Source organism: Castanea sativa, chromosome 4 (genome assembly GCF_040712315.1).
Source record: "Castanea sativa cultivar Marrone di Chiusa Pesio chromosome 4, ASM4071231v1".
NCBI lineage: Eukaryota > Viridiplantae > Streptophyta > Magnoliopsida > Fagales > Fagaceae > Castanea > Castanea sativa.
Window position 1 is genome coordinate 1,553,725 of NC_134016.1, and position 20,957 is coordinate 1,574,681.

The 20,957-nt window shown below is 32.6% G+C and overlaps 1 pseudogene; it reads right to left on the bottom strand.

The window, feature by feature from the left end:
* Positions 1 to 6,870: 6,870 nt before the first annotated feature.
* Positions 6,871 to 18,816, bottom strand: LOC142630620 (putative disease resistance protein RGA3; annotated as a pseudogene).
* Between the last annotated feature and the right edge of the window lie 2,141 nt (positions 18,817 to 20,957).

The window sequence follows — 20,957 nt, forward strand, 5'->3', positions numbered from 1 at the left end:
CTTATTTATTTTGAATTTAAAGGATAGAAAACACTCCTACTAAAAAACTATTACTATAACTTTCAATCCATATTCTTAAATTTAGCAAATTATTAACATATACCTCTCCTAACAAAATCAAGCACGTTTTGTTATTAAAAAAAAAAAAATCAAGCACGTTTTTTCATCAAAAAAAAATATGAAGCACGTTTCTTTTTTTCTTTTTTCTTTTTTATCTCAAACAAAAAGAATCAAATTTAAAACAAAGTGATAAACTTCAAACTAAATAGTTTTTAACAGTTTCCTTCATGCACGTCTTTTACTAATTCACGTTCAAATAATTTACACAACTAACAAGCACCAACACTTCTCCTTGCTATAAAAACAACACAAACTTCTCCTCCCTCAAACTGTTTTTCAAAAACACAAAGCAGATGCTGATGGTAAATCCCTTATCAACATCTCCCATTGTTTACATTTATTCATTTTTATCTCTATTTTTTACTTAAAATTTTTAGAACACATGCTTTTTCAACAGGAATCAACGGATCGTATTAGAATTATCATCCCAATAGACCGAGCCTTGGTGTCTTCATCCACTCTATCAATGACTTAGTAGCCGACGACGTAAGAGAGAAGAAGCACTGGCATGGTCATGCAAACCTTTCTTTCACACTTCAATGTACAGAAGAATCCATCCCATCAAAAAGTAATAATTTTTCTTCATAAATTTCAAGACTAAAATAGGCATTCTTAATAAATATATTTCCTTCTTTTATCTGTTTGTGATATTTGAATTACACAATTGTATGTTGTTTTAAGTGACATGATTATATGCCTTTTTTTATTTCATTCTATAGGATTAAACCAATTTTAATCTTATTGTTTCCCTTTAGACTTCACTTTAAAGCTTAGAAACATTAATCATCTATCTATACTACTATTTAAGGGGTTACCCCCTATTTGAACTGGATTTTTTTTTCTCCGAAATACCCCTATTTTCATAATTTAAGTAGAGACAAAACTACAGGACAAAAAAGTAAATATACATCTTTAACTTCCACTAAAACATTGCCTATAAAATAGAATCACTCTCTCACTAACCCATTTATTTAGAAGCAAACTTCACTTTTAAACTTTTCTCTTTCTTTATTTTTTTAATTGACCGAAAATATTTCATTTTTTTTTAAACCCAGGTTAAAAATTTTTATTTTTAAAATATTACAAACAAAATAGGATCACATTCACGTTAGTTTTCAAACTCTTATTTATAGCAATTCCGAATTATGATAAATGTAAATCATTATTAACCTTTAAAAAAAAAAACCCTCCACTCAAAAAAAAAACACCTTTAAAAAAACCCCTCTTATTTATTTATTAATTTACAAAAAAAACGTTAATTAAAAAAAGAAAAGTCAGAAAATTAATAAAAAATTTTTGGGTAAATTACATATTTAGTCCCTATCTTTTACATTATATTTCAATTTAGTTCTTAACTTTTTAATTGTGTCAATTTGGTCCGTAACTTTTCAATGTCGTGTCAATTTAGTGTCTACCATTATCTCTTGAATGGAAAAGTCTTACCTGTCAAACAGCTTAAATAAAAAAATGTCATGTCAACTGCCACCTAGACTAACACATCAATGTTTTTTTTTTGGTTTAAAAGAGAACACGTCAGTTTTTTTTTTAGAAAACCCAAATCAAATCTTCAGAATTTTGCTTAAACAGGGGCAAACCCATCATGTAAAACACTATCTCCCTAAAATCCAAAATCCCTTCTCCTTCCTTCCGACGACATCAGGTTTGTCCCTCTCTCTCTCTGAGTAAACCAAACGACTATAGAAACATTCCCAAACCCATGACACTTCCTCCACAGTTCCCTATACCCATTTCTCTGCTCCATCGTTTCATCACAAAATTTTCTTTCACAGTATAAAATTTCTATTCTGTCAAATCCTTATCAAGAAAAGTTGACTGTTAAGGCTGATCTTATTTTTGAAGAATACAGTACGGCCTTAGCCATTATATGTGTAACTTCAAAAAATAATCCAAGACATTTTTTAAGGTTTATTAGTTTTAGTCCCTTTCACTTACCATTTCTACCCCTAAAGCAATACAGGTGAGCATGATGTTGCAGATAAAGGAGATGATTGCAAAATCATCACTGAAAAAATAGTACTTGATCACATACGTGAAAAATCCAAAAACTTATAATTAAAAGCAGTATGGTGAACAAAATTGGGGCTCTCTATTTCCTTGTACCCAAAAATCTGTACAATTAAATTTGCATAGAATTGAACCTTCATGTTTTGGTCCATTCCAAAAAAACAAGAGATAAAAACCTGAGAGAAAGATAATACCGTCAACCCTCAGATAAACGGCGACTCCATCGGCCCTCAGATCCAATCGTTGCCGTTAGGTGTCACCTTTCTCTCTAGGGGACCAAACCATGATAAAATTGTCACTGTGACTTAAGGGATTTTTGTTGTTTTTTGAGGAAAGGGATTTTTTTTTTTTTTTTTTGTCGACAGACGTGAGCTAGGATTCAATTATCTGTTATGTTTCTTTTTCTTTTTTTCTAATTTAAAATTTTGCTGACATTTTATAAATAAAATTTAAAATGCTAACATGTTAGTTCAAAGGCAGATGATGTGGCAATTTTTTTTTTTTAAAAATCCGTTTGACATGTCAGACTTTTCCATCCAAAAGATAATTGTACGAATTAAATTAACACGGCATTAAAAAGTTAGGGACCAATTTGACATAATTGAAAAGTTATGGACTAAATTAAAATCTGGTGTAAAGAATAGGAACCAAATATGTAGTTTACCCTCACTATAATTATTAGTATATTTGTAGACACGCAAAACTTGAAGAAAATAGACTTCGCAAGCCAGGTGAATTTGGGCTAGAACAAGCACAAAGGACCCGCAGGTCAACAGAAGCCCTTGGACAAAATGGCCCACAACTAGGAGCTATGGGCCCAACAGTAAAGAAAATAGGGAAAGCCCCAAAAAAGTGAGGCAACAGCCCAAGAATAGGTGCAGCCCGAATGGGCTCAAGACCTAAAAGGCTAAAACACCCAAAAGAAGTGGTAATGGAACGGCCTCATTCAGCCGCAGTGGGATTAAGTCCAGATCCCAGAATCCTATACAGATACTTTTCGATAGCCCACCCTCAGGTCCTTTATTTGGACTTGGGTTCAACAATGACTTTTGGTTTTCAACCCATTTAGTCTTTTTTTTCCCCTTTTCTAGGCTCAACCTATTTACTTAGTTCAAAACAATTTCAAATTGTACGTAATATTAAATACCACTTTAAACCAACGAACCAAATATATTTAATTACACCATATCAATAAATATATACCAAATAATACATCCAAAATGTCTAGAATGTTATGCATAGAATAATACATCCCTAATGTTTAGAATGTTATGAACAAAGTAATACATTCCAACTGCGTAGAATGTTATGCACAAAAGAATACATTCCAATTGCCTAGAATGTTATTCACAAAAGAATACATTCCAATTGCCTAGAATGTTATAATAAAGTTTCCAACTACGACACACACACACACACACACACATATATATATATATATATCAAAGTTTGAAACCTTATTATAAATATCAAAATGTCAAACTAGCTACTCCAAAATAAGGCCCACTCCTATCAAAATAAATAAATAAATAAGGCCCACAATCTACGTCATCATTGCCTAATGCCTGTCATTGGATGATAAGCGTTGATCATTGGGAGAATGGTCATCCACAGCCGAATCATCATCACCATCCTACAAATTAATAAACGCACAATGAATTAGATTATTTAACAACGTTAGTAATTGAATGACACAATATCACTAGTCTATTACCAATTGAACACATTATATAACTACATGGATAACGTGGCAAATTCAAGTTAGTCTTCGTATAGGTCATTGGTTCTTCCTTGCGTCTCTGTCTTAAATTAAATAGGTATTTTTGCAATTGAAAAATGTAGCAAATCATAATTACTAATTATTACTAGATTTATGATATTATCTTATGTCACAAAACATGTAATTTAACTTGTCAAAGGTACATGTAATTTAACTTGTCAAAGGTATATTCAATAAATAAATATAAAAATAAAAAGGTTTGTCAAAGGTAGAAAATAGGGATCCATTGGGATAGTTGAAATAAAGTAACTCTTAAACTACGCTGCCCACCTTGTTAATCTGAGATTGAGTGGCTTTGTAAAAAGGTTAGGATGCTAGTTAGTAACATAAATGAACTTATAAACTATGTTTTTCACCTAATCTTAGATTGATACTACCTATGGTTTTCCAAAGCATTTGGAAACAAGCACTATATCTTAGAGTGCAGATTGTGAGTGACATCCATCCATGGCAACACAAATATGGGTGGTATTGTTGACACATAAGAATTTTTTTTTTCTTATATTACATAATTAAAAAAAATGATTTATCAAATTTAATTAGTTAAAGATCAAATTCAATCAATTACTTTGCTCTCATACTAGGAGAGAAGGTAATAAACTTGCCCATGGTCTAGCTAGGCATTTTCTTAATATCTTATATTATGCTGTTTAGATGGAGAATGTTCCATCTATTTTTTATTACATACTTCAGTTAATAAAAGTCGTTTCTTCTCAATAAAGTCTTCAGCTTTTCTTCTAAAAAAAATACTAAAGATGAGCTTTTATAAAGTTAAGGTATCGTAATTAATATATTACTTTATTTTTATACCCATTTTTTTCATCTAAAAAAAAAGTAACTAAATTAGTAAAGGTATATAAAAAAAATTAAAGTCATGACCACCTTGATTAACATGTAGAGTCCTCCCTACCTTAATACATAAGAATTAATTTTTTTTTCTTATATTACATAATTAAAAAAATAATTTATCAAATTTAATTAGTTAAAGATCAAATTCAGTCAATTACTTTGCTCTCATACAAGGAGAGAAGGTAATAAACTTGCCCATGGTCTAGCTAGGCATTTTCTTAATATCTTGGATTATGCTGTTTAAATAGTTTCCATCGATTTTTTTATTCCATACTTCAGTTAATATAGCCATTTCTTCTCAATAAAGTCTTTAGGTTTTCTTCTAAAAAAATATACTAAAAATGGGAGTAAAGGCCAGGGTTCAAGTTTCTAGGAGGAACCTTCACACACATTTACACTTAGATTATGCTAGAGTAGAATTCTATCTTGTATAAAAATAAATAAATAAATAAAGTGAGTAAATAAATTAGTTAAATCAAACACTTAAAAAAGGTGAACATATAATAATGATAATTATTAGTATATTTGTAGACACGCAAAACTTGAAGAAAATATACTTCACAGGCCAGGTGAATTTGGGCTAGAACAAGCACAAAGGACCCGCAGGTCAACAGATGAAGCCCTGGACAAAATGGCCCACAACTAGGAGCTATTGGCCCAACAGTAAAGAAAATAGGGAAAGCCCCAAAAAAGTGATGCAACAGCCCAAGAATAGGTGCAGCCCGAATGGGCTCAAGACCTAAAAGACTAAAACACCCAAAAGAAGTGGTAATATAACTGCCTCATTCCGCGGCAGTGGGACTAAGTCCAGATCCCAGAATCCTATTCAGATACTTTCCGATCGCCCACACTCAGGTCCTTTATTTGGACTTGGGTTCAACAATGACTTTTGGTTTTCAACCCATTTAGTCTTTTTTTTCCCCTTTTCTGGGCTCAACCCATTTACTTAGTTCAAAACAATTTCAAATTGTACGTGTTAAGAAAGCAAAATTGTGTGCGATTGTACATGAAATGAACAGAATTGGCCTATAACATTTTGGACGGACTATTGAAAATACAAGCAAAATCTGAAGTATGAAATGAAAAGAACATAATCTAATCTAACATTTTCTCAATAGGGTAGTCAGCTGAAATTTGCATTTGCAGAACAACAGCACAGTGGTGAATAAGTCTGTTAAAACAAATAATAATCATAATAATAAAATTTATAAAAAAAAAAAAAAAAAAACGCACAATGCTGAATAGAGGAAGAGGACAATGCAATTGAGCTGCTGAAATAAGTTGGAGGATGGATAGAAAAGTAATCTTATTGGCTTTTGGTGGGCCCTAGTGACACTTCAAACTCCTATTTTCTCTTGAAACCAAATCATCATTTTTCTTTTTGTCTTCTTTTTATAAGAAAAATATTTTCATTTTCTATCCATCCACTTTTCAACCCAACCAAACAAAGCCAATCCAGTTATTAATGAAATTGAAGAGATTGTGCCATGGCTAGACTCAAGTACAGGTCCATAGAGAAAGATTAAGGATTGCATAGAAGGAGAATCTGGCATGATGAAAAAATTTTAATCAAACTAATTTTTGGTCAAGAAACTAAAGTAGATGTTAATAAAATGAAATCAATAATTGATAACTTTAGTTTTGTTAGGCATATTTTGATTCCCTGCTATGGGTAAATCAAGTGGACTCAGCTTTGGTTGGAAAATGACATGGATATAAAAGTAACGGCCCAAAACTGACATTTCATCCATCTTATAGTATTCAAGGTTCATGAAACATGATCGATTAGCCACTAAAAATTGTCTTAGCATGACATTTCAGCAACAAGCAATTGAACATATCAATGTCGATTTTGATATTAGATTGAAAATGAAAAAATTCAAAACAATTCCCGTCACATTTTAAGTACTATTGTTAAATAGCCTCTTACACATATATAATCATTTTACAAACTAATCGATATAAAGAATTTCAAAAAAAAAAAAAAACAACAACAGTTGTCACAAAGAATTAATTATATAAGATTCCAAATTGGTGGATGCCAGTAGAAAATTCATATATGAACAAGGACTTATTAGCCTAGGATTTAGTGGCAATAGATTCACGTGGTCAAACTTTAGCTGGGGAAAATGAAAACATAACATTACGGAGAAAAAAAAAATTATGACCAATGGACCAAAGGTTGGAAGAAAGGTAAAGTTACAAATTGGTCTAGTCCTCATGAGATTCTTGGTTTTCCCCAACCAACTCTTCACCCAAATTTGTTCATATCAACCAGATTATCAGCACATTCATTAATTAATTCCACCTCTACCTTAAACAAACAATTCACCAACATGCCAAGAGCCTAGCACAACTAGCACTTTTTTTAATTAAGAAAAAAATCATCCATACATCCATGACTTTACTGATATTGTTACTTCAACAAAGTTTTATGCTGGGATGGTTAGAGACTAGTGGCCCCTCACAAGCTTGATATCCCATCTCCAGCTAAATCATTCCAACTGTAAAGGGAACAAGGAAGCAGACTTTTTAACAAAGCTTGGATACACTTAGGGTTTGCCTTTTGTTATGCATAGCTCTCCTCCAGTTAGGGCCAATTGCCTTGAATTCATCGAATTCATACTCAAAGTTGCCCCCATTCCAGCTTCCTCCTTGTACGTCTGCTAGCAATTATAATAAATTGTTCCTCCAGCTGGAAACAATAGACATTGTCTCAATTGCATTTTCCTACACATGATAACAATATAATCATGTGACAAAGAGAAAAAGTTAGTATTGGGAAAACAGAATAGAGGAATGATGAAATATCAGTTTATAAGTATGATATTCGGTTTTAAAAGCATGCTCAAAACAATCTTGAGAAGATCCAAATAGAGTCCTCAATGTCCAAAGCTCATTTCATCCGTGATTAATGGCACCAAAGACAGTGAGAGGTCATTACAGGGCATGGTTGGTCATTAACTGTCTAGTGTTGCCCGAAAAGGATACCATCCAAGCACTTCAAAGGCAAGTTGCTACTAATCTGCTCTGTTAAAAAAAACAAAGATAGCGAAGCATGCGTCGCATCTAGCCTTTTCTAAATCATTATGAGAATGTAGGAACACCGTGGTGGGTTAAACCACTTATATCAGTACTGATCCTAAACTTATAGAACTTTTCACTTCAATTTCTAAGGTACAAAACCAAATTGTACAAATTTTTTCGAATAATCACCTTATATGTAAGTGAGTGGGATCTATCCTCCGAACAATTGCATGATCTAGTGCAATCAGTATGGTCACCTGTTGGGTATGAAAATAGAGTAAGTTGACAAGAAGAAAACACCAGAATAAATGGAAAACTATTGTGTCCCAAGGCCACATGGCAGATAATTATGCAGCAGCAGATGAGGATAAATAACCAGTAGTAGATTAGGTTGATATTGTTTAAAATTTATATTTGATAGAAGTTAGTTCCAATTTGTTAGGATAGTTATCTCACTATGAGTATTATTTATGTACTATGAAGAAAGGAATGGAACTTAAGCAGAGAATTAATCCCAACAATCCTTTCTCCTCAACTTCAGGAGCTTAGTCTCCTCTAATTGACTAAGTAGTCAAAGTTATCTTTCGTTTATCTTGGCTCATATCAAAAACCTTAATTGAATATTGTATTTTTAAATGTCCCAATAGAGATAGGTACAAATGATTTTTAGTGAAATGCTTATGAGGCAACCAACAAGTAAAAAGACTTAACTATAGATGTCTACCGCATCATCCAATAAGCTGTTGAAGTCATTTGATAGAAGCAACTATTCCATAAGCACAGGAAAATCCATGGCCTCACCTATTGCTTTGCTGGAAGTGTTGTCGTGTATGATATACTGATCAAAACATGTAAATAATGTACAATATGGTCCAAGTTGACTGACCACTAGATATTTCTGAGGGGAGAGAGAGAAAACTCAAGACAACAAAATCAACATGGTTTTAGTGCAATCTTCAGGAAATCTAATTACAAGTAAAATGGCATATCTAAAGTCATAACTTGATCTCAGAAAAAAATGCAATCAGGGTCTAGTTCAATTTGAGTTGAATCTCAAGATTATGGGGAACGGTAAATTGGAATTTAAGTTCATGCACAATTCTAATTTAGACAAACTAAATAAATAAATGTCATTGATTATTTCTCAAAATTGAAAATTAACTTAAAAATAATTTATGATATTAACAAAATATAATGGACTTATTCCAGGTTCACTTAATGATAATGTTAAAAGCCACAGTCATACATTCAGCATCTCTTCCCATAAGTTACACATACACCTAAGGGTGAACGTGATACAATAAAATGATTTTTGAAATATGTACAAAGAAAGAGCCCTAATTATTAGAAATCTGACAGGTCAAAAATTTATTTTGAAGACAATGCAATAATAAGTAGACCAGAATTTTTAAATACAAAACAAAACAAAACAACATTAATGGAATTGATGGAAACAAAAATTTGAAGGTCTACAAATGCTATGCAGCAAAATATGATGCACCACATGGAAATAGAAGTTTCCACCAAAAATGAAGGGATATCTCTATGATATAACTAGATATTTGGAAATAGCAGTTTATTAGAAAGTGGTGTTAGAGAAAAAAGAAAAGAAAAAAAAAAGGACATGAGAGAGAACACAACAATTTATTGTGATGTTACAAGGGCATTCTTGGACCACTCTATGCCGAAGTACATGAACACTAATTGGGAAATGAAGGATAACCAACATCTGTAAATTGTATATGCCTAACAAATTTAGCAAATAGTATGGGAAATTGGAAGTAGAAAAAAGAAGAACAAAGGAACATTGATAGGTTTTGTTGGAAGAGAGAAATCAAAAGAGAAGTAGACAAGAAATGAGGGAACTCACAAATTTTGATGACATAATTGCAATGGAATCAATTTAGAATTCCCTCTATTGTGATTCTTGGACTATCAACAATATTCTACTGATGGGCCACTCCCGCTACTTCCATATCCATTTCAAAGCAAACAGTAAGAAACAAAACATCTAGCTGTACAGAACTCCTAGGATTCACATCGCTATAAGATCTCTTACCTCATTCACTCCGGCAAACTTTCATTCAACATTACATGGAAAGGGATCTCACTTCTTGCTTTGTTGGTAGGTAGTATCAGTTCTTGTAACTGAACTTCAGTTTTTGAAGAGATGAAAAGTTTCCCCAACACCTCCGGAAAGGCTCCAACATCATCACAAATTTAATGCCTCCAACAAAGATCATATAGGTGCCAAAGTTGGCCCAACAACTTAGATCACCAAAAGAAGGTTAGGCTCCAGGATGGTGGTATGTGAGGTATCCTTGGGATTTGAAAAGAATTCTCTGATACATCAGAAATTACTTTTGGCTCTTATATGTCAAATTGTCAAGTGCTACCTGTGGGTTACAAATATTGATACAATGACATCAACACTTGAAAACTAAATCTATCAAAATATCAAGATGGTAAATATAATAAGTAACAGGTTCAAAGAATTTGTAGGAAAACTGGAAAAGTGAGAGGGAAGAGAGGACAATTACCACGAATGACATACTTATTGGATTGCATTTATAATTCATATATTAGACGAGAGGAGAATATTTGAGTAAGCTTAATAACTCTTATAAACTTCCTCTAGCTTGGGAGTATATTAAAAATCCATAATGTAATTACTTTTTCTCCAGCTGAACACAATAGATACGCCATCCCTAGTATCTGCACATTAAGGCAACACATTGAACTCATTAAATAGAAAATAACCAAAAACAAAAAGATTTAGGGAAACTGAAGAGAGAAAAAAAAATGGGAGCATTTACGAAAATATTCCTACGTCGATATAAACTATAAAGTAAGCTATAAGAGAAGAAGAGAGGATGAGCTAGGAGAAAACTTACTGGACATCTGTCTTAACAATGTATATGATCTTCAAACTGCTTGCTTAATGCATTCATTGATGCAGAAATTTGGATTATGGCAAATCTTGGACCACTCTGCACTGCTCCCCTTTGCACATTTTTCCTTTAATTAGGGGCAATGACAAATAAGTTCTTCTAATAAGGCGAGGCATTGCATGGCTCGTGTGCCGTGGCAAGAGACATTTAGATCTTGCAATTGTGAAGATTCTATAGTTGAACAGTTGAAAGGTCCTAAACATTTAGGAAAAGTTTCCATTCCATCAAATTCCTCTGATTCAAAAACTAGAAGTGGCCAGCTCTTTTACCTTAAGAATTGCCAACATGACCTGTGGATTAGAAAATTTGATATATTGTCCAATGATGCAACGACATCAACACTTAAAAATACATATATAAGAATATCAAGATAGAAAAGATGCAATGATGTCTAAACTAATTACAAACTCACCTTTTTTATTTTATTTTTTATAAGTAAAATTACAAACTCACCTTATAATTGTGCAGGTCTTGGAATTTGTTATTAGTATCGGAAGAAGAAATTTTTCTGAGCCATACTTTATTTTCAGCAATATCATATTCTTTGTTTTCCCTGTCTTGGGATTGGTCAAGAAGAGCAAGTAATGGTGGTTATTGATAAAGGGGTGCATTAAGGCTGACAAATTAATGCCCAAATAACAACATAATTAAGTTCATGGTAGTTAGTGATTCTTAATTTTCAATTTCATTTTAGCTTAAGTTTTGTTAACTTCTAAGAATGAGCTAACAGCTATAAATATAATGCTAGGATTTTAAAATGCAACGAAAAAGTTAGATTTCTAGTAAATTGAGGAATTATACAATAAGTTGTCCCCCCACGGCCCTTACCCCCCCCCCCCCCAAAAAAAAAAAAAAACTGATTATTAGTTGACATCCTAGAATAATATAAAATTTTCAAATTTTAAGAGATCAATCATTTGCAACTTTTTCCAGCACATTTAAGCAAGCATTGGAATTAAATATGGAAAACAATACAATCCTCAAGCATTATGTTATGTCAGTGGAAGGGGGGATAAGCCTTCACAAGCAAGAGAGTTGAAGTACTTGAACTTATTGATGCATTATAATAAAAAGTAAGATTTGGAGAACAAAAAGGAAGTCTGTTTTGCACGGACGTACTATTGGCTTTCTATGACATCACATAAAATTCAGTTGCTACCAGTTGAATGATCCAGCTATCTATTGGTAATGGACACTCTTGGACCTCCAAAATGGGTGAGGCAATGTGTGGGAGCAGATGGATCAGCTTTCTGCAATCATAAGTACAGTATGCAGTTTTTGAAGAAAATCGTCAGTCTTCATCAAGACCAGAAGATTAGGGCCATCAGTAACAGATAAAGTAATTTTAACTGCTGAACAGAATTTTAACAACAATAAACAAAGTGTTATAGTATGCAATAATGATTCTGAATAACCATCTCATATGAAAACAATGCAGCAGCTCACATACCCGACAAGCATAAAAGACTCAAGAGTTCATCATTTTAGATGCAAGTTTCCAGGTATTAATATCCAAATGATTTAACGAATTCATTCTACTAAGGTAAATCACTAGTCCAAACAATCCACTAAAACATTCAAAATATGAAAATGGGAAAAACATTAAGCAGAAAAAATTTCAAAAGCAAATATCACACCACAATCGAGAAAAAGATTAATCATTTCCCCCCTTAACTTGAAAAATTCCTACATTTTTTATGCGTAAGGAACTTTTACATGATCTTGAAATCTAAATCTCTCCATTTACTTAGTTAGATTTTTAAATTTTCAAAATGGATAAGCTTAATGTATGCAATATTGATTGGCAATGATTGAATGGTTATATAAAGAACAAAAGACATAATTAGATTCATGACAAAGTAGTGGCAACACATTATTAATTTAAAATAGCAAAAACAGTGAAAACAATGAGGTTGGTGATGGCATGCCAAGTATACCTTCATGCCTAATTGTAAGGGTATTGCATTATAATGAAATGGTCTCAAATGTTGGAAAATGAGCAAAAGATTTCACAAAGGCTCTCCTCAGTTGACTGAAAAGCTACTACTAACTCAAATCATGTATAAATAATTTCATGAAGGCTCTCCTCAGTTGACTGAGAAGCTACTACCAACACCAATCATGCAAAAATAATTATTCCTAAGAATATAACGGATTATCAATTTTTTTTTTTTTTCAAATGCTAAGTAACAGATTAGAAAATGTTGTTGTAACAAAGGGAGGAAGAAGGGGACAATTGAAATGAATAATACACTTATTGGATTGAATCAATACTTTATATACTAGAAAACATTAGAAAATTGAGAAAACTTACCAACTAAAACATCTGTTGGCTTGGGAGGGGATTAAAACATGATAATATTTAATTCTTCATCCAGCTGAACACAACAGAATTGCTGTCCCTAGTGCCTGCAAATCAAGGCAACATATTTAACTAATTGAATAATATTTTAGGTCTATTAGTAATGCAGATCCAGGTGTTATTAATTCGGCTAAATAAGGATGGGAACCTGAGAGTAATTTGAGGTTCATTTTGCAGAAAGTATTGAAGTAGAGCAAAGTATTTAGTCTTGGAACAATTTTTGTTTTTTCTTTTATTTCTTATAAATTTTATGAGGATTAATGGACTTAATAAGGAGGTTTCATAGTCATTTATTCAAGGTGTCAAAGTGTGGCAAATATGTAATTCACTATATCATTCTTTCTTCTTTCATTTTTTATTTTTATTTTTAAGTTTGTTGTTATCTTTAGTTATTTGCTTTTGGATTCTGAATAATTTACAAAGAATCCTCGCGGGTGATACAAGCAGTGAAGCTACAGTGACCCAGGCCTAAGTCTGATAGCAAAAGGCATAGAAAACCATAGAAAACCCAACATGCAATTTCAATCACTTGAGCTGCTGCTAATGGTGTGTCATCTTCACCCACCACACACAAAAAGTAGCACAGATAATTGTTACAAGTTTGAGCATCAAAATCTGATTAAGAGTATTGGCCCTTATAATGAAAAAGCATTCAGTTTGACAATTCAGTTTGAATCTAAGTTTCTTAAGTACAAAAAGACTAGGAAAGCTAAGGAAAATATTTGCAAGTCTATTTTGTTGCCATGAAAATTTTACATTTATTGCTTTATTACTCTTTGATTTAAGATTATTGTGGTAAATATGTTAAAAGTTATGTTATAGAAAGAACAGTTTGAGTTGTTAACAGAAGCCCATTTGTAAATATTTATAATTCATTAACCTCAGTTTCTACTATTAAAAAAAGAAAAAAAAAAAAGTAAATTTCAAATCAAATTACCCAAATGATTGACAGAATTTACTGTTATTAATGGTGACAGTGACACAAAGGCATTTGTAATTTTACTTATCAAAAAAAAAAAAACAAAGGCATTTGTAATTTTTCTGACTAATAGCAAATAAATGACTAGCAATTACTTTGTTATATCCATGTCAGCAACTAAAAGAGTCACAGCAAAGGGCATTTCACACTATTCAGGCTGAGGCCGCTGAGCTATAATAACACCAAAAGCATAGGATGACTTTCATGTCAAAGAGTGTCAAACCAAAATTCAGTGATTTGACTGCACTCAACATAACTCTATACATTGTAAATATACGCATTGGCTACAGATATTGTGACACTACAAATATATATAAACTGAATTTGGTTTTGTAAATCACCATTTATGAAGTAAATTATGTATCAATATCCCAAATGGTAAGAGAAAGCAAACCTAAAGTGCCTTTGCAACAGTTGTCATCAACTTAATTATTTTCCCAGATGCAAACTTTCTGCCAGCTTCCTGAGTTAGTCTTCAAAATCTTTGCAATGTGGGTACCTTCAAAAGATAAAAACCATATATTAGATATATAAGAACCGTCAACACCTTTAGTGCTGTCTGAAATTTTTTAAGTTAAAATTTGCTTGCACTACTAGAACTGGGGATCACATAATTTCATTAACAGTGAACAGTAAAACTGACCTTCACCCACTCAACCTGAAAAGAAAATCAGTCACCCACCCAATTTCTCGTTCTTATGCTACTAAACTCTATTTTTCCACAATAAACTGATTCTCATAAATTGAAATTTTCAAGTGTTAACAGAGTGGTTGGTAATATTAATATCTACTATTTATTTCAAGAATCATTAACCAAAATTGTAGCATGTATACATTTTCTTAGCGGTGTCCAATTAAGTATTAATACTCTCACCCATTACAAACAGAATAGGATATAAGGTATGAGTAAACTTACGAATTGGGAAATTGAATAAATGGATTGTGGTCAATCTGATTGTTTAATTTGGGGCAACCGTATATCATCACCGTTTTCAATTTGGTGAGGCGTCGCATGGTTTCCTCAGTGGGCAGACACACCAAGTTCTTGCAATCCACAATATATAGCTCTTGAAGAGAGGAAAGGTTGTCCAACCACTCTGGGAAAGCTACCATTTCACCAAATTCCTGTATCCACAGAATTTTAAGGGCAATGAAGTATTGAATTTGGTCCAGGAACAGGACAGACCCATACAATTTGAGCATTTGGAGGGAGGAGTGAATGGAGGAAGTAGAAGGCAGACAATCCCCATTCTCCATATATTCAACAGACGATGTATAACACTGTACCCCACTGGGTAGTGTTGTTATGGACGGGACACATAGCAATGACCTCAGCTTAGGACAATCCTGTACTACGAACTTCTGAAGGGAAACACAGGTGTGCACTGAGTCTGGCAAATCTCTCAATTTATTACTCCCTCTAATAATCAACTCCTCAAGGCAAGGAAACATCAACAACACCTCACCTGCGCTTGTCAACTCCTTTGCACCCTTCCACTCTTCTAAGCTACTCATAAAAAGCAATTTGAGTATTCTCAATGCCGGGAATAATGCAGTAGTATTTCTGTGACTCCCTTCATTGTAACTGTAAAACTCACTTCCTATACTTCTTACCTTCCACAGTCCAAATATTTCAAGAACCTTAAGACTAGGTAAATGCCCCAAAGTGGGAACTTCTTCACATTACGTGCACCGATTCAAATAGATCTGAATCAAATTTTGATATAGCGACAAACCAACCCATGATGGGAATTTCTTTCCTCTGTAGAATTTGATTCTCAAGCTTTTCAAATTTGGGTGAGGCTGGAGGCCTTCCAACACCTTTTCATCTTTATCATACCTATCAACTGCCATTGAATATTCCCAGTATAATCCCAACTTGAATATTTCCTTTTCTTTTAATTTTGCACTTTTGGCTTCTTCCTCATCTTCCACGTACCCTAGATTGTAAATGCCTATTTCTCCTCTGAGATTCTTCAATGGTCCCAATTCTTTGATCCGATAACCTTCCTCTCGACCCACACCAAAAAATGGCAATGTTTGAAGGCAAGTCAATCGCCTCATATTTTTGTGTAATCTATACATGTACGATAACCCCATCAAACAAATAATATTAATATGTCTCAAGTTAATCAAATTGCTTAGGTCTTCCAGAAGCTTCATGAGTTTAGGGCATTCTTCAATTCTTAAAGTTTGCAGATTGTAGAGTTTGGTAATGGATTTTGGTAATTCCTCAATTTTAGTATGTGAGACGTGAAGAAGCCTCAAATGTATTAACTGCTCAATTGAATTTGGCAACTCTATTACACTATGCCCGAATAATTTTAAAACACGTAAGCATTTAAAATTTGATAACATGTCATGAAAGTTAGATTTTCTGAAATCAATGTGCGCATTTTTATGAAACCATCTCCACTAAATGAAGTTCCTGATGTTGTTTTGCCATCAAGTCGGACAAATAAAGGTTGTACTTTACTAACATTATCCACAGAATCTCCCTCCAAAATCATAGTTTCAGATTTTGAAATTGAGATGGCAAAATCATGCACCAAATCATGCATTTTGCAACTAATAATCTCACCATAGGCATCCTTTGTAGCATTTTGGAAAAAGGAAGTGGCCAACAAAATATTGAAATACATGTTACCAATATCCTCCATCACCATATTAGCTTCTTTAGATGGTCTAAGGAACCCTTCAGCCATCCAATGCTGAATTACTGCATCCTTTTTCATGTCATAATCTTTAGGGAAAATTGCACAGTATGCTAAACATCGTTTCAAAGATGGTGTTCGAAGATGATCATAGCCTAACTTTAATATGTGAAACACTCCATTATTATCATCGTTCAGTAAATCCCAATTTTTATTATTTTGAATCGATAGCCATTCACCTTTATCATGTATAAAGTACATTATTCCCCCTAAAAATCTTGCAGCCCATGGAACCCTTTTACATTTTTTAACAATATCCTTTCCAATTTTCTCCAAATCTAGAGTTAAAAAAGTCTTTCATTTGCAAATGCTCTTTTCTTGAATATGGACCAACAATCATATTCTGTTAATTCAAATTAGGGAAGAGTCTCCATAGTTTCTGTCACACTATCACAATAGGTTGCTTCAACAATGTTATTTCCAACATTTTGATTAACTTTTGAATCATCAAGGAAGGAGTCTATCTCCATGTTAAAGCTAATCTCAGGGATCGAATTCACAAACTCCGCTCGAAGATCATAACTAGCAATGTCATCTTTAAGTATATTTAATGATTCATTGATGGTCTTAATATTTTCTGCCATATTGAGGGGGGATACAATGCTATTGGAGAGTAAATAGGAGCTTAGTACCTTCTGCTGAAGAATCTTATAGCCAAACTCATCCAGCACGTCATCAATGTCATAAGCTACATCTCTAAGCTTTGTTAACCAGCTCCTCAAAAACTCATCACTTGCTTGTCTTTTCTCAACATCATTTAACACAAGTTGAATCTGGGTTAACAAGATAAGAAAGTCTATTAGCCCCTCCTTGAAACCCCGCTCTAAACTAACATGGTGCTCTATAACATTTGATCTCAACTTGGCTAAAAGTCCCTCCACAACAACATTTAGCATAATTTCAGCTCTGTATTCTTCCTTACTCTGCATAAGAGAAAATATAATAGAAAGATTTGTAGATGGTACATTGTAGAGTGCAATTATATTATAAATAAACAACCATATGACTCCAAAAAGAAGGGGGGGGGGGGAGGGGAAATAAACCATATATAGGTAGGTCTAGATATAAAGGTATATAGGTAGAGCTAGATAAAAACTATCATGACAAAACTTCCCTTCTAAATTTTTCATACAATAATTAGTAGTTAGAGACTTAGTGCCAAGAATCTTGTTGATCAACTGGTTGACATCTACTATGTTTCTAATTGAGACGTCCAATGTTCAAATCTCCTCACCCCTATTGTAACTATTAAATTGTAAAAAATTAATAGTCAAAAAAATGGTTGTACAGAGATTATGAAATTGACTAGACTACTTAATGTTCTTCTAGGGACACACACAATTGCTCACACACTTTAACACAACTTAGACATTTGTCAATGTGTGATTAAATTATATCTCTTACATCTAAGTCCACCATTAGAACTTAGAGAAAAGTAATCTAATCACCGCTTGCCACATGTCTAAGTTGTGTCAAAGTGTGTCTGCAAGTGTGTGACTTTTTGACACACCCCCCCCCCCCTCCCCACCAATCTTCTTATAACAAAAAAATTCATTAATGAAATTTAATATGTTTTACTTGATTCAAACATTTAAAATCACTAATTGAATTAGTTATCTCAACCAAAATTGTGGCAAAATATAATCTAACAATAAAAAATTTACATCATTGATTACAAACATCACTCACCTTTTTAAAGAGTCCACTTAATGTGTCATCCTTCGATATTGAAGTTGAGCCAATTTTCCTCTCCTCGGCCTTGCTTGAAGTCGATGCACCTTTAAGTTTTTTGTTAGGCTGTCCAATATTTAGAGAAGCTTCTTCTTGGACTTTTTTAGGTACTTTTTTACAAATATCAATATCGTGACCTCTAACTCCAGCTAAGTGTGTTTTAATCCTTGTAGCACCCCCAGCAAAATTACATTTGCAAAACTTACATTTGAAACGACCATTTAGTTCTTCAACATACTCCCAAAATCGATCTTTCTTTCGAACCATATTTCTTTTGCCTTACAGTAAATAGATAAAGAATATAATATTAGAGTACGAAAATTGATAGTATAATTGGATCTATAGAATAATAAAAAAATAATTTAAAAGAAATGGATCTATAGAATTATAAAAATAAGCTTTTTTATGAAAAAGAATAAGGTTTTTCTAATTTTTAAAAAATATTATGTAATTATGTCATGTGTTTTTCTCTCTATACTCTATAGCGCATACATATACTATAAATATAATTAAATCAAAATCAGATTAACTTTTTGTACGCCCCTAAATTTTAAACGCTAGATAAGCTTCTTCGTTTCTTTTTCTATTTTTGAGGGAAAGATAAGCTTCTTCTTGAACAATTTTAGTAGCTATTTTACAAATAACAATATCATGATCAATAACTTCAACCAGATGTGATTTAATCCTTGAAACACCTCCATCAAACTTATGTTCACAAAACTTATATTTTAAACAACAATCTAATTTGAAAACATTTAAACAACAATCTAATTTCTCAACATGTTTCCAAAATTGATCTTTCTTTCTATCCATATTTATTTCTCCTTATAATAAATACATAAAGAATATCATATGATTCCCAAAAAAAAAAATTAATAATAAAGAATCTATAAAGGAGTATTACATCATTTTTTTTCTCTCTCTCTCTCCCAATTATATATACATGGAGAGAGAGAGTTTTCAAACTTCAAATAAAATAAAATATTAAAACAATTTAGAATTATTTTATTCACTTAATGAAATTAAGAGCACGCTTTAAACACTATATGTCCATACTCATTCTGAATTAGTCTATTTTCTCAATAGTGGTAAATATCAAATTAAAATTTTCAGCTTATTTTAATTGTTGTGTTTAATAAACTATTGATCTAGCCTAGAAAAATAAAATCAATTGCATGTTAAGAGTGAACTTACTGGATTAGTATACAAATAGGTAGATGCAGTGAGTGGAGCCCAAGAGAAAGAGAAAAGGTAACGACGTCTGAGAAGAAGAGGTAGGATGAATTTTTTTTTGGTCGTTAAGAAATTCATATATTGACGATAACAACAACAACCAAAAAATACGGCTAAACCCACTACCTATCATAGTTTAATTTTTTTTGTCTTTTTGTAATGTCTTGTTCAGTGTTCACTTACTACCCCAATTCAAATTTTCAATGCCACGGCCCCATCTACCCTCCACTGAAGAGACAAGAGCCAATCAACAGTTTTATATTTTACATACACATACACAAAAAGACAAAAGCTGAAAAGCCAATTTATATTGTCAAAAGATAAGAGAGAGAGAGAGAGAGAGAGGAATAAGTTTCTCAGGGAGTACAAAAAATAGTTTTTCTGGGAGTACAAAATCCTACTCAAAAGAAGTTTCCTTTTAATGTGTGGGCAATTTTTGTACTCCAGGGAAACTTATTGCGTACTCCCTGGAAAATAACTGATGGTACACTACTCCTTCAGCTTCAAGCTTATAAGGCATCAAGTGGGGGAGGATCTTTGCGATGTGAGACAAAAACAAGTATAACTGATGGTACACTACTCCTTCAGCTTCAGGCTTATAAGGCAACAAGGGGGGGAGGATCTCTGCGATGTGGGACAAAAACAAGTTTCCAGGGAGTACGCAATAAGTTTTCCTGGAGTACAAAAATTGCCCACACATATATTATATAATAAAAAAAGGTACATCTACTAAGAAGGTAAGGTTATACTGTTATACATAACTTTAATTTTGTCATATCTCACATCACATTAAGAGTTAAAAAATAAAGTGTTATATCAATTTTCTATTCTTTTTTTCACGTTAGGGTATAAAAAGATAGTGTTGTATCAAATTTGATGGTATGTCACAAAATAACTAATATTTATTATAGTTCATTCATTCTTATATCCGCTTTTTCTTAGATATTTTATTTTAAAATCAACAATTACCAAAGGCAGTTTCATTCAAATGCTAACGCTACAATCATGAGTACTGTTCAAAAGATAAATCAGTTTTTAACATTTCACTATGTGGATGAAATTTGATACTTTTATGAGAAACTCGAGCCATGCGATCATGTTTAGCCCAAAAAATTAAGGGCAAATTATACTTCCCTTCCTTGAGATTAGGGGGAATAACTCTCACCTCCAAACCTGAAAGGAAAAA